The 22,279-nt window shown below is 40.5% G+C and overlaps 1 long non-coding RNA gene across 1 annotated transcript in view; it reads left to right on the plus strand.

Annotated features, from left to right (window-relative positions):
- The first annotated feature begins 19,978 nt into the window (after positions 1-19,978).
- LOC129047011 (uncharacterized) overlaps positions 19,979-22,279 on the plus strand; it is a 44,595-nt gene continuing 42,294 nt past the window's right edge. The window contains exons 1-2 of the long non-coding RNA XR_008508936.1: positions 19,979-20,007; positions 20,351-20,423. This is a non-coding gene — a long non-coding RNA (uncharacterized LOC129047011). The remainder of the gene's footprint in view (positions 20,008-20,350; positions 20,424-22,279) is intronic.

A 22,279-nucleotide genomic window follows, 5' to 3' on the forward strand; every position in this document is an offset into this window, starting at 1 on the left:
GCGGCTGCACCACAAACGCCGCCGCGGCGCCCCCTCATCCTCCTCCCCCCAGCAGACGCGCGGGGGAGGGCGGAGCCTGGAGGGGGCGGGGCTTGGTGGGGGCGGGGCCAGAGCACTGCGGCGCGGGGGGTACCTGCCCGGCCGGCGGCCCCGCCCCCGCGCCGCGCTGTTTCCGGTGTGGCGATGGCGGCAGGAACTAGCCGAGCTCAGGGCTCGTCCTTCGGTCACCACTCGCCCCGCTGCAAGGTGCGCGTCGCGGTGGGGACAGCCGCGTGTGGAAACCAAGCTCTGATCAGCGGGGCTGCCCAAGAGTCTGAGAGCTCGCCCGCTGAGAGGAAGAAAATACCTGATCGTATGGCCTGGTAGTACATAAGCATTTGCCGGCGAGAATCTGTAGTAGAATAAAGCACCATTTCTACACTTCTTTTAATGCTTCGAGGGATAGTGATTCAACCACTTTTCTGGGCAGCCTGTTCCAATGCCTCACCGGCCTTATGGTGGAAGAATGTTTTGTAGTATCCGATATAAACCTCCCTGCGTGCAGCCTGAGGCCAGCTTTTCCTACCTGAGAGGAGGGGCCAACCCCCACCGCGGTGCAACCTCCTGTCAGGGAGTTGTAGAGAGTGATAAGGTCACTCCTGAGCTTCATTTTCTCCAGGCTAAACTATCCCAGCTTCCTCAGTCACTCCTCATAGGACTTGTGCTCCAGACCTTTCACCTGCTCCATTGCCCTTCTCTGGACACACTCCAGCACCTTGGTGTCCTGCAGGGCCTGGAGTTGGACACAGAACTTGAGGTGTAGCCTCACCAGTGCCAAGTATGAGGATTCTGCTGGCCACACCATTGCTGGTACAGGCCAGGACGCCGTTGGCCTTCATGCCCACCTGGGTATGCTGCTGTATCATGTTCAGGCTCTGTTCATGTTCAACGTCCCTCGGCCCTCTTCCACCATGCAGCTTTCAGCCACTTTTACCCCAGCCAGTGGCACTGCCTGGGATTATTGTGATCAAGGGCAGGACCTGGCACCTTGTTGAGGCTCTTACCACTGGCCTTGGACCACCAATGCAGCATGTCCAGATCCTTCTGCAGAACCAGCCTACCCTCAGTGTGTCAGTATTCCCACACAATTTGGTATCATCTGCAGAGTGACTAAAGGGGCACTTGATCCCCTCGTCCATGTATATTGATATATAATATATTACACAGGCCCCAGTACTGAGCCCAGGGGGGCCAGTGACCTGTTGCCAACTGAATGTGGCATCATTCACCACCACTCTTTGGGCTCAGCCTTCCAGACAATTTTTTATCCAGCAAACAACACACACATCCAAGCCATGAGCAGTCAGGTTCCCTAGGAGAATACTATGAGAGAGAGAGAGTCAAAGGCTTTGCTCTGGTCCAGATAGACAACACCCACAGCCTTTCCCTTGTGCACTAAGGAGATCACTTTGTTGTAGAAGGAGATCATACTGCTCAATGAGTATCTGACTTTCCTAACCCCATGCTGGCTGGGCCTGATCGCCTGATTGTCCTGCACATTCTGTGACCAAGAATGTCCAGAACTCGTGGTCTGTTCCACAATCTTCCTGGGCACTGAGGTCAGGCTGACATGACCTATAGTTTCCCAGATCCTCCATCCTGTCCTTCTTGTAGTTGAGTGTCACATTGGCTAACCTCAGTCCCTTTTAAGGTATGTTTATTGGTCCAGCAGTTGTGTTTGAGCACAACCTAAACATATGAAGCAATACTCTCTATAAAGTTTGGGGTTTTTTTCTGAATCTTAACTCAGTAGCAGAGTTATCTACTATTCTATCAATATAGTAGAATATCCATGATTAGAAATAGTGTTGCAATGACTTAAATATAAAATGATCCTTTTACAGGCAGAATGAGGCAAAAGAGACCTTGTGACTAGAAAAGGAGTTTTGTTAGGCTTGCAAGAAAACTGAGAAACTGACATGTGGGTGAGTTGTGAATCACACTGGGGTTTTTTTAGCTCTTGTCAGTTTAATGGCAAGGAGAATCATATTGGTTGGAAAAGACCTCTAAGATCATTGAGTCCAACCACAACCTGGCACTACCAAGTCCACTGCTAAACCATGTCCCTTAATGCCACATCTTCATATCCTTTAAATACCTCCAAGTTTGGTGACTCATCAGTAGCATCACAATTTTCTGATTTTGTAGTATCTGGTTAAAATAGTGCTTTACCTTTTTGCATGTATATTGCTATTATTTTCATTGTTCCACTTCATTCTATCCAGATACTTATCTGGTGTTCAAAGATGTGGCCATGAAAGAAATGTTTTGCAGGAATACTCTCTAGCAGGAATGATTATTTTGTGACTGACACCATAATTGATAACAAGAATTTCGTAGCCAATTCTTGTGTAACTTTGGAGCCATCAGAATCTCTATTCCTCCATTTTGTCTTTTATGAAATTGACTTTTGTCTCAGTGTTTCTCTTTTCTGTTTGTTTGGGTATCAGAAGAATTATGTCTGTGCCATAGATGTTATTTAGTCAGTCTCTTAAACAGCCCAAATTAAATTTTTTTAAATAGTCTACTCATTTAGGACTTTTGCTTCAATAGTTTCATTTAGGACCTCAAAAGGTTGTCATGGAAATTAAATTCTGCCTCCTACTTTTTTGCATGTAGACTAAACATATTCAGCATGATTATCAGAAGAGAGTAATGCATTAAAAACACATGACATTAAAAATGTCTGCCCCCCAAATTTGTGGACTCTTAAAACCCTACATTCTAGCCAATAATGAAGAGCTTTGTGCAGCTGCAGAGAGGCAATAATAACTTTATAGTGATTAAAAAATGCCAGTCCTTCATTGGCAAGGGGAGCCTTTATGAAAAAGCTTGTAAAGACATACCAGCTGTAGTGTAGGTAACTGGGGTTTAGTGCAGATAACTGTAGATGACAACTGTATGACAACTGTAGAAATTATTTGAACAGATATGAGTGTTAGAATTAATCTCAGAATCTCTGCCTCTGGACTAAGGAGATTAATTATGTTTTTGGTAGGGATGCAGTAATAGCAGCAGCAGTAGTTGCCTGACTGTCACTAGTTTTACTGTACTTTGTCTGGTCAGTCACACAAAGGGGAGGAAAAGTTAAAAGATTCTGGTTTATTCATAATTATATGAGGTTTTATATTTATTTGGATTAGCATTTCATGAAGGAACTGAACTGAGGCTTGCTGAATCTTAGTTCAGTAATACAGAAGTTGAACTTCGAGCATATGTCTAAGTGCATTTTTTTAATTGGGCTTTTTGGATACCTTTCTGAATCTGAATGTAATAGGCTCTAAGGCATGGTTACATCACAAGCTGCTAAAGAGGAAATCTGACTGCCCCAATATACTGTTAATAAGAATCTACCTATTTTTCCACAACAGATTTGAGTCTGCCCTTCTGCTCTCGCCAAGAGCTTTACCTGTATTTTCATTTCATTGCTAGATTGTAAGTTATGTCCCAATTGCTTCTATTCTGAGAAGGAAGCATGAATTATATGGTAATATTTACCTTTTCATTTCTCACCAGGTGCAGAATCCTGACCTTGCTCAGCCGTATTTAAAAACCTAAGGATTTTACAAAGTACAATATAATCTATATCTTTTGTTCCATATTAATTAGAGAAATACCTTTAAAATTGTATTAGATAAAATTCTATCCACACTGATATGTTCTTAAGTGTGAATTTTGGGAAGGAATTTTTGAACAGGCTCAGTTTTGAACAAAATGCTCAATCAAGACATAGGCAAAACTTGGCCTTGCCATTAATGAAATGGGGAGCAATGCATTGTGCAGACTAAAAACTGAATATTGCACCAGCAAGGTGTTGTTGCAGTCTGTGTGTTTGCATCCTTCTTCTAATTGACAAACTCTGCTTATTATCATTCTGCTGACTTCTTCCACCTACCAATAAACCTGCATCTATATGTGCTTGGCAACCACTCTGAATTTTTAAAAATCCCATCCGGTGTGCTTAGCTTTCATATTCCTGAGGTTGTTCTTATTTGATTTTGGCCTTTTTGGTTGTTTTGGTTTTATGGTTTTCAAAATGTATTTAAATACAGAACCACATGTATTCTCTCCATAATGTGCCTAGTGAATGGACTTAGCTGTCATCCACATACACGATGCAGGATTAGGGGTGATTCTGCTGATTTCAGCAGAATAGTAATGGAAGTGCATCATGAGAAGGAATTGCAACAAACACATGGCAAGTAGGCTGTCAGTCTGTCTCTATGAGCAGGGGATAAAGCCCACTGACTTATTCAGACCCCTGTGGTCCTACATATCTCAGAACTCACATGGAACTGATCATCTTTCTGAAAAGTTAAACCATGCCATTGCACATTTTTAAGTGTTGTGGAACTACAGCATTGAGGCTTCTGTCAAATCACTCAGGACACCAGTAACAAAACAGAGAACTGACGCTGTATGTTATAAACTCCAGCTTCTATCCTGAAAATCCTGTCAGTTGCAAATTTTTGTCAGTCAAAATAAAAACATTCAAGGCACTCTTCTTTGAATTAGAATAGTAGGATTCTTGCAGTCTTTTTGATTGCTGACTAAGAAAATATGAACAATGCTCAGTTAAGGCTAAGATTTTCTTCTTGCTGTATGTCTGACCACAGAAGAAGAGGTCAATTCAGTAAACTCTCTGAAAAAATCAGAAAACCTATTGTGATTCTACTTCTAATTGGAGCCCCATAAATGAGTCATATCAAGTTTGTTTCAATTTAAAACTGGAAACTCCAAGGAGAGAGAAAGAGCATAGGGCTTTTTGAATGAATCAGGAGGGTGAAATTTTCTTTCTCCAGTCCTGAAACATTTGGTCCATTATACTCTTAGAGATGTAACTTTCTGGTGAGAGGATATAGGTGTACAGTGGAGATCCTGTCTGTAGGAGGCCATCAAAAATATTCAGGACTCATTAGAAGATTATCATTTTAGTGTGTTAGGAAAATGTCTTTTTAAACATTTAGTTTAAGTACTGCTTTGTATCTGTGGTAGTACATTCATGCTGTAATGAAAGTAAAATGGATATTCTTTTTATATTAAAGCATGGAGGTTTTGCCCTATTTAATACCTGTTGGACTTCATTCTGATGTCAGATCACCTGTGCATGAAGAACAGTATGAATAGACCATTTCATGCAAGCAAGACACCTGTGACACATTTACATCATTACCAGCCTGAGCCAGAATCATTCTAGCAATTTGCAGCTGAAATGTTCCAAAAATATCCAAAAATCCAAATCCAAAAATTCTCAAAAATGTTCTTTAAAATACCTGTGATGGTGGTGTTGTGTGGATCAGGTGTGCAATGATGGCATGGTAGCAATCAAAATTGTAGAATTTATTTCAGCCTATTGAGAAAGTTTTGTGTTACCCAAGGGAGACATACAAAGCCAAGTACAATCCTTCCTGTAGAGACTGTACCATCATAATACATGATGAGCTATTACAATCTCCTGTCATTTCACTCCAGAAGAGTTACGGCTCCCATAGTGAGGATGTAAGACTACAGATGGAGGACTGCCTGCAACAAATCTCTTACAAGGCTGCTGCTGTAAATCTCTTGGAGAAGAGTCATTGCCTAGAAAAAACTATGCTAAAGGGACTTGCCATTTGTTTTCTTAGGGAAGATGGGAAGAGGGTCTACAGAAGAGGTACTGTTCCATTCTACACTCTTTAATGTTGTGCTAGGAATCACTCATCAAGGAAGGTTCAGCTGTTTCTGGGAGAAAGAGAATATATTCAAAGTGTAATACTTTGGCTTTCTGCATTTTATATGAGAGGGGGAGTAGAAATCCCTCTCCAGAGGCTGAATTTTTTATCTTAGTTATAGTAATTTCCAGGCTAATGATTGTGAGATTGGCACAGGTCTGGACTGTTGGTTGTGCTGAATATTTGCAGTGGGCTCAGAAGTTGTATTCAACTCGGGTGCAGGCTGAAGACCAAGGAGTGCTTTACTGTGGACACAAACACTCATTCATATACTCAGTGTAGGTGAGTAGACACTGATAGAGCTCAAAATACTCTTGTGTGTCCTGTGTGTGAGTCCTTGAAAGTAGTCTTTTGAGACTTTCAGGCTCAGTTAAACCAGAAAGGTGGATAGAGATATGGGACTCTCAGGGGACTGCATAATTCAGCTCCGTACTGCGGCTTACAGTATATATACAGCCAATACAGCTGGCAGTGACAGCTAACAAAAGAAGATAATGGGGCCTTCATGTTGAATTTCACTATATTTTTTTCCTTCTGAGGTGGCTTGTAAAGGTCCCAGCCTCAATGCTTGGTTGTTCTTCAGTCACTCATATTTACCTTTAAAATTAGGGTAATAAAAATTTGAAAAGCAGTTTCTTTTAATACAATGGCCCCACCACTTCAGTTACAAAAAGAAGTAATTATATATGTATAAACAGGAATTGAGATTTATTTGAAATTGACAATGTTAGCTTGCATGTTTCCTCCCTATATAGACATGCTTATCTTTAACTTCATAACAAATACTTTGCTTAGTGAAAACCTGTAAGTGATGAAAAGAATGTTTGGAAAATGGTGTTATGTTAATTTTTCTGGCTTACAGAAAATATGGGGACTTTCAGAAGTTCTACATATTCATCAGGTCCTGTTAATATTGAGTTTCTTCTGGAAAAAAAAAAAAAGGTGCATTTTTTGTTTAAGAAAATAACTGCAGGTGGTAGAGCTTGTGTGACCTTGTGGGCCTAGTTGGAGGGTTTCCATCCTTGTTGGTCCTGGAGACCAGTATGGTACTGTGAATGATGTATTTTCTCCAGTGAATAAAGGTTCCGTCTGCTGAGCAGTATCAGCTGTCAGGCTGCCCATGTCCTTTGAACCAGGCATGCGTTAGTTGGTACAGTCTCATACCACTAGCTCTGGGGTCTTAGGCCACAAAAAAATTGGATGGGAGAAAAAATCCTTCCCCATCTGCAATAACCACTGTAGTATAAACACCAAAGAAAAAACATTGGCTGACAATATTCTTGAGAAGAGCAAGTTCTAATAACTTTGAGCGTTTTTTCCGGTCAGCACTTTATCTTTGATTAGCAGGTCTTTGATTATCTAGAGGTTATAGCTCACCTGGACAGGTACAGTTGCTTCTGGTTGTTCATTCAAACTCAGAAAGTATTTTATAGGAACACAATCAGCCAATGTTATTTTTAGGTTTATTTAGTTTCATTTTGGCTATATCTCTTTCCTTTGACAAAATATCCCTCTAAATACTGTAACAAGTTGTTTTGTGATGTGTAGGATTTGTCTGCAGGAATTCTATTTCCCTGCCTTTCCCAAAAATATTTATTCAACAGTATTCCAGAATGTTCTTGTTGCTCTTTGCTTCTATGTGACACGATTCTAACTCCAGCCTCTTGTCACCTGCACCTGTTTTTCCTGTTATTAATGCTTTTGTTGACGGTGTAAGTTCCTGAGTGGGACAATACTTCCAAAATAAAAGCAGCAACAGTCTGCTTGTAGGTATTAGTCTGGCAAGCCAAACATGTTGTTGTTTCACTTGAAGATATATCACTCTTGAGCAGGTGACACTGAGAAATAGCTCTTTTGCTGTGGCTTCTTCTCAGTCGTGGCAGGCAAGCAGAAGTGTAACTTCTGCTGCGGTACTAATGAGCATGTGATTAATGACACAGAACTGAGACATTGCGGTGAAGGGACACAGGCAACAGGCTCAGGAGGTGGAGGAATGTGGAAAGAGTGCTAATAACTGACTGAATAGGATTTTGTTATTTTTCCTGTCACTGTCCCTGTTATCTCACTGACCAGGTTCCAGAAACCTGACCAAGTCAGCTAGCTAGGCATAGACCATAGAATCCCTGACAGATCCTGGGTACAAAAGAGCAGTTTTATCAATTTTCATGGCACTGGAAAAATTCTGGGGCAGGATGCAGTGTCTGGTACCAACACTTTTGTAGCTATTTCTGGTAGGAGGGATTGCGGAAGAGAGAGAAGCGTGTCACTTTGAAATTCAGAAGATTTCATGAGACAGTTTTCAAGCTGAAAGACAAAAAAAAATTAAATGTGGAAAACTGTTTTTTGGCAGTGCTGTGGGAACACTGTACATTTTAGAGTCCAACCAAGTCTGTTGACATGGGTGCTTGCAATAGCTCATTACCAGAAACCCTCTTATTTTAGAGGTAGATGGGGAAACCTCTCCCTTCTTGAGTCAGATTCTTGGTAGGTAGGGTCCATCACGCATCCGCATTCTGGAAGTTTAGTTGTGTGAGTTAAGCTTAGCTGTCTGAGCCCAAGGTCAGCTACTTCCCTAGTAAACACTGTTGTAGAGAAGGCCAGAGGTGAGAGCCCTGCCCCTTGTCTCCCTTGGGAGATGCTCTGTCCAACCTGATCACTGTTTCTGTCCCTGATCCTGACTAAGACTTGCCTTTCTGCATCTCAGCTCCTTTTAGTGAAGTCCTCACTCACAGGAGCCATAATAAGGCTCCTGGCTACAAGCCCACCTCCCTTACTGCTTCCTAATGTGCTGTGCATTTGAGACAGCTGGAGGGTATGGCCAGTCTGTGCTTGCAAAACAGAAACGCTGTTTCCTTCAGCAAATGAAGGAAACAGTGAAAGGCAGAAAGATTTATGAGTAGATAGAGAAAACACAGGTTCTCAGAAAATTTACATTAGAAATTGTACTTTGCATAACAAAATCTCAACAGTAATAAACATGGCCATGCCATAAAGACAGATTTCAGTAGCTGTTTGTTCTGCAGTAGGAAAAGAATATATTTCATTTTTTTTCTTCTAAAAAAATAAACCCCCATGCTTTTTTTGGTTAATCATCTAATTACTGAGATAATGCAAATTCTGTTGGAAGTAGTGCACAGCTGTTCACTTGCTTTTCAAATTAATGCCTCACTCTTGGAACAGTTAGTTTTGTTTGGACAGTCTCTTGGGCAGAGACTCTGGTATAGATCAGATATTGTCCATCAGATATCAAAATTAATTTCAGACAGATTTAGGGAAAGATTTCTGCATTGCTAAGAAGTTTCAGTTTCAAAGAACTTGCATTTTTCAGTGAGGAACTGCTTAATCAAAATATTTCTTAAAACAACAAGAGAACTGAACTGCAGTAAAAGTGATGGTAAACTAATAGCTTCAGGTAAGATTGAGAGACCTGTCTTGTTTTCATGGGTTATCCCATCACATTTACCAAACAACTCAACCTCAGAGATTTTCCTAAAATAAACATCTTCCTACTGTAAAGTTTTATTTCATCAGAGACATCAGAGACAATTCCACAAAGTCTCCAAAGTACATATCCTGCTGCTTAGAAGTGGTGGCAGGGTACAGAGAAGAGGGGAATTCTTGACCTCTCTAATGAGTGTGTCTACCTTTATCAGGGGCATAGGCTAACTTATGAAAGAATTAGGAGAGCTGACTGCATTTCATCCTTCTTTAGAGCTAGTCTTCTGTGGTACTGGATTTTCCTGTGAAATTTCTTGGAGAAATAGATAATCTCCATCTCAGCTAGTGAGCTGAGCTTGCAGAAGGAACCATGCTTTGTTTATAGTGCAGATCCATTCTGTTGTGAGGAGGATTTGATCTATAAGTCATCCTGGAAGTCATTAAGCAAATTGCAAAAAGTGTGTAACACATCAGTAAAGATGAGGCAGATGACCTACTCTCTCTGTAAGCAGAGAAGGTAGTGGCTTCTGCTGTTTTTGTGTTTTCCTTTCTTTTATCTCACCAAATATCTCTTGCAGCATTTATTCCTCCCTGTCAGTTTCTAGATGGGCATGAACTAGCAATCATTAGCACTATTTCATTAGGGTTATGGTTGTTTTTTATTGTTACCATGTCTGTATCTCTCTGTTCTAGTGTGCCTCCTCTGGAGTAGAAAAGTTGTACCCAGTCCTGAGTTGTGGCCGAGTGACTCAGACCATTTGCGGGACAACAAATGTTTTAACTGTGGTACTGATGTGTTAAGCCATCAAATGGTCAAGTTAATTGTCTGTGTCAGGGACAAAGGGTTTTCAAGTCATTAGAACAAGGAGGATGAAGATGGCAAGCCTGGATTCTGTTGCAGTCTGTCCTTGCTAAGATTTTAATGATTAATTGCAGACTTTATTACTTATTAACACATCTTTTAAAGCACGTAGATTTTTCTTGTTTGTTAGTTCAGCTGTGGTTTTCTATGCATTTGCCACCCCTTTACAAAAGCTTGAAGAGCAATTTCACTGTAGGTAAGCACCAAGAAATGTGGTAGCTAACAACGTTGCAGGAATTTATACCTATGTAGCTTAGGAATGCTTCCAGGGCATGTAGAAGCTAATGTTTTAACCCATATGATTTTGCTTTGAAATCATGTTTCTAAACGCCACACAATTTGCTGTTTCCCTTTGTAACAGCAGGCAACCTTTACCCTAAATGCTTTGTCTCTTCCTAGAACCTGTGCACAAGACACAGGACAATGAAAATAAGATGAGAAGATTTTGGGCAGAGAAGCATACATACATTTTCCCCGGATGATGATTTTCACTGATTCAGATGATGTCCTTTTTGTGTATGGCTCAGTTCAGAGCCATCTGACATTTTAGGAAATTGCAAAATCTCATTAAATCACTATGTGGCTGACACACTTTAAAGATGGAGAGTGCTGATTGTTCTCTAGTCAGCCAAAGGACTGTGAAAGAACATCAGTGTCTGCTGCCTTTCCCTCTTCCCATAACATGTTTCTGTGCAGCCAATAGCTAAATATGCTCATTGAGCTCTCTGAAGATGAAATCCAGAGGCAGCAGCAGTTCCAGCGTGATGAATGAACTGGGTTTGTACATACTGGCTTGGTCATCCTTCTCATGCACTGCTGCACTGCACACACTCATCCTCTTTGATGCTCTGAGCATGCAGAGTGCCTGGGTGAACCACGAGTGCCAGTGGAGTTGAGGCAGTGCCCACCCACCAGCAGCAGTGTGAGCCAGGACTTTCTCAGCCTGTTCGTAAACTGCAGGTTTCATCGTCAGTAGGTGGCAGAATTTGCGTTGTCAAACCATGCGGGTTTGTTGTTTTTCGGTTTGGTTGGGGTTTTTTGTTTTTGTTTTTGGGGTTTTTTTTTAATGCTTGCAAACTTTTTAAGTTTTGTTCCTGTAAATCAGTATATAAGTCCTGACAGAGGGAGCTGTGTGAAAGAACAAGCAGGACACCCTCTCAGGGATATGATGCCCTGCAGCTGATGGATCACTTGCACTTATGCTGGATTCAAGACATGAGCAAATTTGACACATTCTCCTGTTAATGCAGTCTTTCAGGGCTTTGATTTGCCAGTCTCAAAGGAGGTTCAAGCTTGATTCCAGGGGGGTTTTGTATTTGCTGGGTAATATTTACTCTTTTTACCAATAGGAATCTGCCTCTGAGACATGTCGTTTAGGGTTTTTGGTTAACATTAGCAGAAATTAAAGCTCAGACTACATCACAAGGGATCAAATTTTTTGAGCTAAGCCAAAACATTTGGAAAATTCAAGTTTGGTGAACTTTTAAAACTGTAACCTCTTTCTGTCAATGTGCTTTAGGTTGGTTTGAATCTTTAGGTTACAAAGAGAAAGAATATTTGAATAATGTTTCTTATTCCAAGCACCCTTCTGATAAATGAAGAATGTCCAGGGAATATGTTAACAAGACTGTGATTTTACAGAGAAAATTTAAACTTAGAAAACTGCAGAATTTGAAGCAGCTCCAGATCAAATCAGTTTCTAGTCTGATAAATTAATGTTCAAGTTGCTGTATCTTCTGTGCTTGATCATAGCACAGGTTGGTCAGAAGAAGGAGAAATTAGTGAGAACAAGATCTCTGGAATAAGACTGCTGTTTCTTGTCTTGGTAGATCTGAAAATACTGAAATGTCTGAAGGACAGGGTAAATAACTTCTTTGTGCTTTCGTGCAGCATAGAGGCAAACACACTCCTGCCTCTTTCTTTAATCCTGTAATTGGCATATTTTGTTGTCCTACATACTTTGGAGACAGAGTCTTGCATAATTCTCCAATTGGAATGAAACACCTGTTCACTGAAGTTTCTGCTTTTCCACAAGGAAGTGTAACATTCCAATACTTGGATCTATATAATATTCCAGTATATGGATCTATGAAGGACTGTTTCCCCTTGCAATTTTTTTTCCAAATATGCAGACGTCACATTAGTAGCAGCATTTGAGCAGAGCTTGCTGGTATAAAAACTCTTTTCAAGTGTTCACAAACGTGAGTGAGATTTCAAGACTTTGAAACAAATTCTTTGAATTCTGGATGGGAAATCAACTGCAACAAAAAGTTACGGTATTACCTAGCACCATTTTTAATTTTTATTACACAGTCTTTGTAATTTTCTGCTCCATGTTCCCAGATCTCAGTGTCTTCAGACTTGACACTTGATTCTAACTCAGTGTCTTGAGCACACAGAAAATAATTCTGCATGCACAACTCAATGCTCTTAGCCTTCATCAGCTGTATTCCTCCTAGCTAAGAGTATTGAAGGCCCCAAAGAAAAATGATTGGCTGTAGTGATTCAAGTGATTTTGTATTTGCTTCCTGCTTCCTTTGGGTCTTTGTATTCAAATGTATTGTTACCATTCTTCTCTGAGTTTTTCTAATTTGTCATAGCAAGAAGAAAGGGCATTTCTTGTATGTGAAAGTATATTACTGAAGTATTTAATGCCTTCATTGCTGCAGTCTTTAATAGTAAGATCACTTGTTCTTGGGAGAGTGCTCACCGAGTCACTTACAATCATTTAACAGCAGTTCTGGCTAACCTGGGAGGTCCCAAGGTGACTGGAGGCTACCCAGTGTCATGCTCATCCACAAGAAGGACAGGAAGGACTATCCAGGGAACTTCTGGCCTGTAAGTCTGACCTCAGTGCCAGCATTGATTATTGAGCAGTGACAGCACTCATCTTAAGGTGGCAATCAACTTCTGTGCTATCATGTGACATGTACAAAACAAGTAGGTGATGAGGCCCAGCCAGCAGAGGTTTAAGAAAGTCAGGTCCTGCTCGACCCACCTGATCATCTTCTGCAACAGTGACTCATTTTGTGGAGAAGGGAGTGTGGATGTTTTTTACTTGGTGTTAGCAAAGCCTTTGACACTGTCTAAATTCTCCTGGAGAAGCTGTCTGCTCATGGCTTGGACAGGTGCGCTGTTTTCTGGCCTGGATGGCCAAGCCATGGTGGTGAATGCAGGTAAATCCAGTTGGGAGCCAGTCACAGGTGACAAGGAATATGATGAGAGGAGATCACATCAAGTTGCATCAACTGATGTTTAGATCTGGTATTAGGAAAATTTTGTTTACAGAAATTGTTGTGAAGCATTTGAACAGACTGCCCAGGAAGTAGTTGTGTCTTCAACCCTGGAGATATTAAAAAATACATTTCAAATGGGGTTCTTAGAGATATGGTTTAGTGGTGGACTTAGCAGTGCTAAGTGTTAGGTTTATGGTTAGACTTCATAATCTTAAGCACTTCATGATCATGCACTTAATTTTTCAAGTTAAATGCTTCTAACATTCATGGAAGTGTCATCTTTGATATATATCAAGGAAATTCACATGAATACTTGGCATTTTCCATCCCCCAAATTCAAAACATGCATAGCAAAAGATGAAATCCAAACTCAAGTCACATCAGACACCAGCTTTTCTTGGCTTCAATGGACTGATGCTTGCATTGTGTCCCTACAGTCAAACTTCCACTTGTTCTAATCAAGGAGCCCAAGGCAAAGGTTCTGTGTTATGTTCCTAGCCATCACTTAGGTTATTGAAGAGAGGGGAGGGATGAAGGGAAGGAAGGGAAGGGAAGGATGGGAGAGAGGGAGTGGGAGAGGGGAGGGGAGGGGAGGGGAGGGGAGGGGAGGCAGGAAGGAGAAGGTGGGAAGGAAGGAAGGAAGGAAGGAAGGAAGGAAGGAAGGAAGGAAGGAAGGAAGGAAGGAAGGAAGGAAGGAAGGAAGGAAGGAAGGAAGGAAGGAAGGAAGGAAGGAAGGAAGGAAGGAAGGAAGGAAGGAAGGAAGGAAGGAAGGAAGGAAGGAAGGAAGGAAGGAAGGAAGGAAGGAAGGAAGGAAGGAAGGAAGGAAGGAAGGAAGGAAGGAAGGAAGGAAGGAAGGAAGGAAGGAAGGAAGGAAGGAAGGAAGGAAGGAAGGAAGGAAGGAAGGAAGGAAGGAAGGAAGGAAGGAAGGAAGGAAGGAAGGAAGGAAGGAAGGAAGGAAGGAAGGAAGGAAGGAAGGAAGGAAGGAAGGAAGGAAGGAAGGAAGGAAGGAAGGAAGGAAGGAAGTCACACTGTGATTGTTCCTGACATTAGGAATCAGGAACATCATCTTCCTCTACACCTGAGATGGGAAAAAGGTTTATTTTAGGCTGTGACATGTTATGGAAGCTGCTGGAGAGAATTTGACTGAAATACTGGAGGAGGTCAGTTGTTCAGTTTCTGCTAGCTAGGGGAATAAGTGCATTTTATAAACATTGTTGCTTAATATGAGAAAATACTTTGAGTCTCATTTCAGTATTCAAATTTTATGATTTTTTTTCTCATTAAGATGGAAAGGTACCTTACAGCATTGTGATCAATGTATATACATAGGTTGTAAAAATATTATTTACTCTCATTGGGAATTTGCAGTAGCATGGCCGTCTTGCCATTTTGTATATTCAAAGACCTGATTTGCCACACGACTGCAGTAACAATGTATCTAATTTAGTATAAAAGAGTTAGCTCACAGCCCTGGGACTTTGCTTTTTTTCACTGTTTAGCCTTAGAAGTCAGACCTGTTCTGTGTTTGAAGAAGACAGCAGCTATTTCTTTATGCATACAAAATTCTGCTCTGAAATAGACAGAAAGTATTTTTAGTATCCAGCATTTGGATGTCAGCAGAAATGTTGCTAACTACTTTATTAAAAATAGCTTTCATGGCGAAGTTTTAATATCCCAATATTATGTCTGTTCTTGCAGAACAGGAGGTTTTTCAGCTTAGAGTGACACACAACTTTGTTTGATTGATAGGTTTTGAAGACCATGTTTCAGAACTTTTGATGACTTTTCAGAGGTGGTTGTTGTCAAAAATCACAGCCCACAAGTTTTTGGGTTTCTTGCTCTCCACAAGTTGTGATTTTATCTTTACATTCAGTAAGCAATTAGATAACTATAGGAGAAGGTCTTCCCACTATACATTGCTGCTGACCTGTCTTAGTACGATAACTCAGTCTCAGACCTTGATGGATGGAAGGCTATGATCTAGAAAAGCACTTTACACAGGTAGTTAATTTTAGCCATGTGCTTGAATGCAGGGCTGAATGATGATAAACCTCAAGCACATGTGAAATGTTAACTCTCTGCTTGGTGCACTGTAAACCTGGTGTTTCAAGGAACAACCAAAAGGCCTGAGGTCTCGCTTCAGGCTTCTGAGCCCAGTGGTTTTTTTTTTGGAACATCCTACCAAATAGATAATCTCAGAATACATAAGTAGTGTTGATGTCTTTTGGGACACTTTGAGTATCAATGAAAAAGATGATTCAAGCCTCTCTTCTCTGAGGAGGGAATTTGTCTTTGAAAGTTCCCTATTGCAGTACCACTGAACTCTTTGTCAGAACTGCTGCTTCCTGCTAGTTGCCATTATTTTATCTGAAAATAATGACAGGACTTGCAGAGCAGTTTGGTACGTGTGGTTTTACTGCTCTGCAAATATTCAGTAGCAATGCATATTGGTGTAGCTCTCAGACATGGGACTGATGGCTCTGTCTTCTGTCCAGTCAGCAAAATGGCATTGCCTTTCCTTTCTTTCCTGTGTTTTGCAATGCTTTTGCAAGTCAGCACATAGAAAGCCTTTGCGTGTGTTAAGTGAGCCACGCTCGATGGGCAAGCTTGCATGAGGTTTGTAATGAAGAGAATCTTCTCCTGTCCAAGCACTCTTCTTATCTCCAGTGGTGGCATTGCTGAGCTACAGGACAAAGCGTGTAAACTGCTTTGCACAGAGTGCTAAAGAAAGGAGACATGCATGCAAGGCATTATAGCAGGAGAAAGCAGCACTCCATACCGCTGTATGAATACACTAAAGTGTGCAAGTGGGTATTTTAAACCCATGATGGATCTGTCCTTTTCCAAAGATGGACCACAGCATTTCTCTCCTCCCTGCCCTATTCTGTAAGAGCAGAAGAAGGGACATATTCGGTCAGACCCTAGGTTTATGCTTTCAACATAAGCCAAAACACAGTGTTTAGGGAGAAGTTTAGAAACAAACAAGGATATAATAGCATCTTTAAATACTCCCCCAGATTCTAGTATGAGAACTTGATGTGGCCATTGGGATTTTTCTCCTACAGATCTTTAACCATTCTGTGTTTTCTCCATGGCCTGAGTTATTTCTGTTGCTAGACAGAGTCAGCTTACAGTTTTTGTTTCATCCTCCCAGAGAGGAGAAAAAGATGAAGTTATGACTATCAGATAGTCATAGGAAAGACAGGAGACTACTGCTCTTGGGATTGAACACACACACAGACACACACACACACCCCCCACATACATTCCTTCAAACTGGTATGTGGTCCCTGTAGGTGCTGAGAAAGGACCTTCTGGAGGAAATACCTTTGTTTTGAAAGTAAAAGTACTGACCCCGATTGGAGAAAAATAAAACACCTGAAAACTTAAAACTACAAGGCAGACAAGTAGAACCAACATTTTTTAAGTGTCATAATATTTTAAGCAAAATAATTTTTCACTATTTGAAATTGGAGATACTGAGTATTTGTGAAGGCTTCCCATTATATGATAAATGATGTAAATAAGTTTCTTTGAATATAATAGAGAAAGAGTAACCTCTTTACTTTGAAACTTGCAACCCATTTCCTTTAGTAAGCTCTGTCTTTCTATCTCAAAGCATAATTTGGTGTGGAAGTTGTTCCATTTGAAAGCAAATGTTTACACATTGAAAAAGCCTGAATAATATTCAAGCAATAAGAGCTGTGAAATGTAAAAGAAAGGTCATATTTCAAAGGCAAATCAACCTTTCAAGGATAAGTTTGCTAAATTCTTCCATTTATACACACATACTCTTAAATTATTTTACGATAACAGATGAGATCCTACCCATAAAAAATTGGCTAAATTATTGCCAACAGACAACAGAGTGATAAAGAAATACATTCTTAATTCACAACAAACTCTCCTTGGTTTTGCTTTTGAACTGGGGACAAAGCCTCTCTGGAAATAAGCTATCTCCACTGATGTCAGGGCATATTTGTGTAGAGAACTTGCAGATATTTTTTAGACCAAATTCTACTGTTTCACAATACATGTAATATTTACCTCTTCCAGAAATGGTCAGAGGTATTGAGGACAGACTGTGTGAAAAAGGGGAACCCCAAGATACCTTGACTTTTTGTTATTTCCTTCTGCAGGAAATGCTGTGGGCGGGATGCTCCTCTCAGAGTGTCACTGCTTCTATGCAGAGTAGAAATGCCCACTTTTAGTATTCCTGTTAAGACTATGGCCACAGGTCACTGAGGTCACTGAGACAGAGGCTTGGGGGAATTCCTCTCCTGCCTCTTTTCACTGGTCCACCAATAGTGCAGGCCTTTCCTGGTGTATTCAGCTGATACAGCTCCTATGCCAGAGAGCACTTGGTGATAGCTCCCAGCTCTGAAGTAGTGTTGGAAGGATTCCAAAAGAGGGAAAGGATTCCTCATCTTCTTGATTAAATACTGGCTGCAAAGTGAAGAGTCTTGCAGCTTCTCAGAGGCCTACCTACAACCTGTCAGCATGTGATAGGTCTTTCTCATCGCTAAGGAATTTATCCAGCACAACACTGCATTTAGTTTCTTCTTATTTGGGGGATTTGTTTTGTGGATCAGAATGCAGGGATAATTTGCATAGAATGATACAACTGAAATTGCCTAAGATGACCCAATTGTAATAAATTCAATTGTGCTTTCTCTCAGTTTATTAGATGCAGTTATTTCTGGCAAGCTGTGTCAGAGATTATATCATCAGTGGAAGCTGAGGACTGGGTATATGATTCTTCTTTCAGCCAACATTCTGGTTTTTCATGTACTGCTGTTCAAACTGAAGATGATCTGTTACCAGATTTTTTTATCTCCCAATAAATCTGATTCTAACCACAAACAATCCACAAAGAAGACAATACTGCATAGTGGCTGTGAAGAAGATTGGGACTTGAAAAATGTTTTTCTCTCTCTTCATTATTTATTCCTCCATTTTGACTGTTAACTCCACATCAAAGAAAATGTTTTTACATAATGCTTGGCACTGAAGGTGTCAGACAAGGTCTCCAGAGGCAGTTATAGCAGTAAGATACATATGTCAGTGGTTCTGACATTGAGATTTTTTTTGCATACATGAATCTCTTGTCTCCACTGATTAAAGTTGAGAGCTAAGATTAAACTCAAGGTCAAGTTTGACTTTGTTGTTATTACACTGATTTCAAAGAGTCATCAATCAGTTTGACTCATTCAAAAGGTGACTGTGTAGAGTTTGGAAAGATTTTAGCATTTAACTGTTTTCCTTCCAATTACATGTGTGTTATTTCAGTTAATGGTAAATGTTTTCTCTTTCTCTAAACAAACTTCATTGAGAGCTTTGCTCAATATTTTTGATGTTTGATTCAAATGTTTTGATGTTTGATTTTGTTTCATTTGCTCAAAATGTTTGATTCGGATGGAGAAGCACTGGTTTTGGCATTGTTATTAATGTTAACGTTGCTGTTATTATCATCATCATCATTGTCATCAAATAGTCCAGCTTTTTTTCCTCTGTTTTCACAGCTACATGTATCCAAACTCATCTCTACAGTGTGGACAAAGATCTTAACAGCTCTCCTGCCTGTCACTGAAATACTGTTTGCATAATATTCACCTAAAATTAAATCTGTGTCATTCCAGAAAGGTTTGCTCAGTACCAAACAATGTCTTTAGCTGGATAAATGCATTTCAGATCAAATCAAGTGCTTCTTTAACAGCGGCTTGATAAACTGTTTTCATTGTTCTCTGATAAACTAAGAAGCTAACAAAATACTGAGGAGAAGCCGTTTCACAATAGGCAAGGGAAAGCTCCATAGAGTGAGAACAAAATATCAATGTCTCTGCTAATTGTCATGATAGCTATTCTGTGACCAACTCTGTAATTTCTTGGAAGACGGTATTTTTAGAGCTAGTCTATGGTAGATAGCTGTCAGCATATAATAACAATGTAAAATGATCTAATACCCACAACAGTGAAACTGTTGAGAATTTTGTAAGATTATTGTTTACATTGAGTGCCTTTTTCTTTGGCAGAATGCTTTGCAAGCTCTGGATGAGCAAGATCCCGAAAGTGTCAACAGTGCTTTGTGTAACCATGAGGAAGAATGAAGCAGAATGTTGGGTGCCAGATGACAGTGCCACTCAGGACCTTAACAGATCAGTACATGAGCTGCAGCCTTGTTTGCAGGCCTTTGTAATCTCAATAGCACAAGTCACCACTCTTTCTGCTTTGAAGCAGCAGGAAACTTCAAATAACATCAAAGCTGTAGGGATCCAGTGCCAAGCATCATAATATTTACTTTCCCCTAGAATGAGTTCATTCATCAGTGCTATGAAAATAATGGTAGACTCAATCTAACCATGCCATAGATGCCCGAGTCAAAGGTCTTGATGAAGAGGAGAATGCAACAAAGATTTGAATGTGACAGCCTACTTTTAACTTTATTGTCTCTGGGTGTTTTGGCTTATTGTTCTCTTCCCTTGTTCACTTTGCTGTCATTCAGACAAAGACTGAACATTCACTCAATAGTAAGTGAAGCATGTCCTGTTCACTCCACAGTTTCAAAAACAATGAGAGAGGAAGGCCAGTAAAGCATTCATAACCTTGGACTGGAAAATCTGACATGAAATTGGCAGTGGAGAGCTGAAGAAGGAATGAGCAAGAGAATATATAGTGAAAGAACTGCACTGCAGAAGAAGAGCTGTGAACTATTCACAGACAGGTAAAAGAGACATTTTCCTTGTCTTGAGATTGCAGTATAAAACTAAAGTCAGGCTTACTTTTGGGTGTATAATTCTGGCTTTTCATCTGCAATGAGGAGGTAGCGAATTAATTGCTCATGTCCCTTATTATACTTAAGTCAAGGGATGGAATATGGGGAACAAGCTAGATTTGACTGGCTAATTGCAGATGCACACAGTAGAGAAAATGTGAATTGCTTCAGAGCTCTTGATCAGCTTTGTAAATTCGGACAGCAGAAAGAAAAGAACCACGAAAATAAAAGTGATTTTTCTTTGGGTCATGACTGACGGCTTTACTCTTCTTGTTCATAAATCTCTTCATAGATTAATGTGGCATAACATAGCTGAAGACCTTCTGTGTTCTGCCTAGTGCCTTCATGAAAGTGAAGAAACCAGAGTAAGTTTTACATTAGATAATGGGTATCTAGAATGCAGCTACTAGTGCTTTAGTAGTTTAGAGTGGATTAGAGCATCCATCTAGGCATTTCATTTTTAAAATCATCCACCTCCAGTTGCTTTCCCAAAGTGACATATGCTTGTCTGACCAATTACTTGATGGAGATAGTTACTGGCTGAACAGCGCAAGAGGATGTTCATCCCTGGGATGGCTGTGTCCGTGTTTCTGTTTTCCATCTATTCATATTTGTTTCTACCTGTTTCATCTACAGTCTTTCACAGTACCAAGTATGTCATTATGAATTCAGTATGAATATCCATGAATATAATAATGGATATAGAAAAAGATATTAAAAACCTTAAACCTGAAAAAGAATGAATATCATTTTAACTTATGGTGCCCAAACACATACATTTTCATGTAATAGCACTACACTTTAACCTCTTCAAAAACCTGAAAATGACAATTACACTTTAATTTATGCCCAGTCCTGGCTGTAGACATAAAACTCTACTTCATAACTAACTCTGATGAACACTTGCAAGCTTCTGCCAGTGGCAGTTTTGTCCACCTGCCCACTGAGTCAACATGCTCCTGCGGGAAATAGCTTCTCTTTTGCAGTATTTTGAGGTGGGATTCATAGCTGAATTGTTGGCTGCTCTGAATCCCACTTATGGTAGCAGTATTTGGGGAAAAAAGGTTTGGCTTTCCAGCTATAGACTGGAAAGCAGGCAAAGCAGAAGGTCATTCTCCAAAGGTTCCTATGCAAATTAACTAGGCAATGTATCTTTTTAGTGAGGGTTGCCAGTTTATTATGCAAAAATATATCTGCCACTGAATGCCTTACAGTTTGTCCGGTATTTTTTCCCAATCCCAGTCACAGCAGTGTGAGTGTTCACCTGAATTTTGCATCCTCCCTCCCAGGTTCATGTCTGTGGGTTTCTGCCAAGCTGACTTGTCAGTCAAATCAATCAAATGTTACTTTGTGCATGCTATGTATTAGTGTTTTTCTCTTTTCCCACCTTATTAGAAATGAATGGGAACTTTTCTTCTTATTCAAAGCCTTGGAATTTCATTAAAGATTCAGCTACAGCAAATAATGCAGTACATTAAGTACTCTGAAATTGTGGAAGAATTAGCCTTTGAGAAACACACTCACAGAGTAGAAATTAATTCTATGTTCAGGACTAGAGTACCCAATATAATTAATTCTATGTTCAGGACTAGAGTACCCAAAAATAAGACAGTAAGATCATAACAGATGGAACAACTGTCATCTCTTCCTCTAGCAAACATACAGGTTGGTCTAGCAGAGAATGAGCAGTGGGAACTGTCTCTTCTTTGAGGAATAGAAAGGCATTGGGTCATTACATCTCATTGCTTTTGTTTAGGTCATTAGTCTGAGATAGAACTGTTCAGTGTGATGCCATTTTCTGTTTCATCTATCCTAACCCCTCAGGTGTGCCAACCTTTCCTTTCCCCTTTTGCCCTCCTGCTAAGAACTGTCCATCAATCTTAACATTCCAGCAAGGGCGTCGTGTGGTTGGCAGAAGTTCAAAAGATGCCCCTCAGGTCCGGGCTCATTGGCCTGTCCAAGTGTCTTTATCCCTTGAGCCTTCCCCTCCTCACACCTGGTTGGTGCCTCACCTGTCCCTTCCCCTCCCCCTGTCCCCGGGGCTTAAAAGGAGATGAGACCATGCAGTCGGCATTCTATTGGGAGCTGTTTCAGAGGTCTATCATCCTGAAATAAAACTCTGGATTAAGACTCTATGATATAATCCTCTCCTTTCTCTTCACCGTCGCCTGAACCTTTTCCACCAGAGGTAAACTGAGTTCCTACTATGCCTGGATTTGTT

Source organism: Molothrus ater, chromosome Z (genome assembly GCF_012460135.2).
Source record: "Molothrus ater isolate BHLD 08-10-18 breed brown headed cowbird chromosome Z, BPBGC_Mater_1.1, whole genome shotgun sequence".
NCBI lineage: Eukaryota > Metazoa > Chordata > Aves > Passeriformes > Icteridae > Molothrus > Molothrus ater.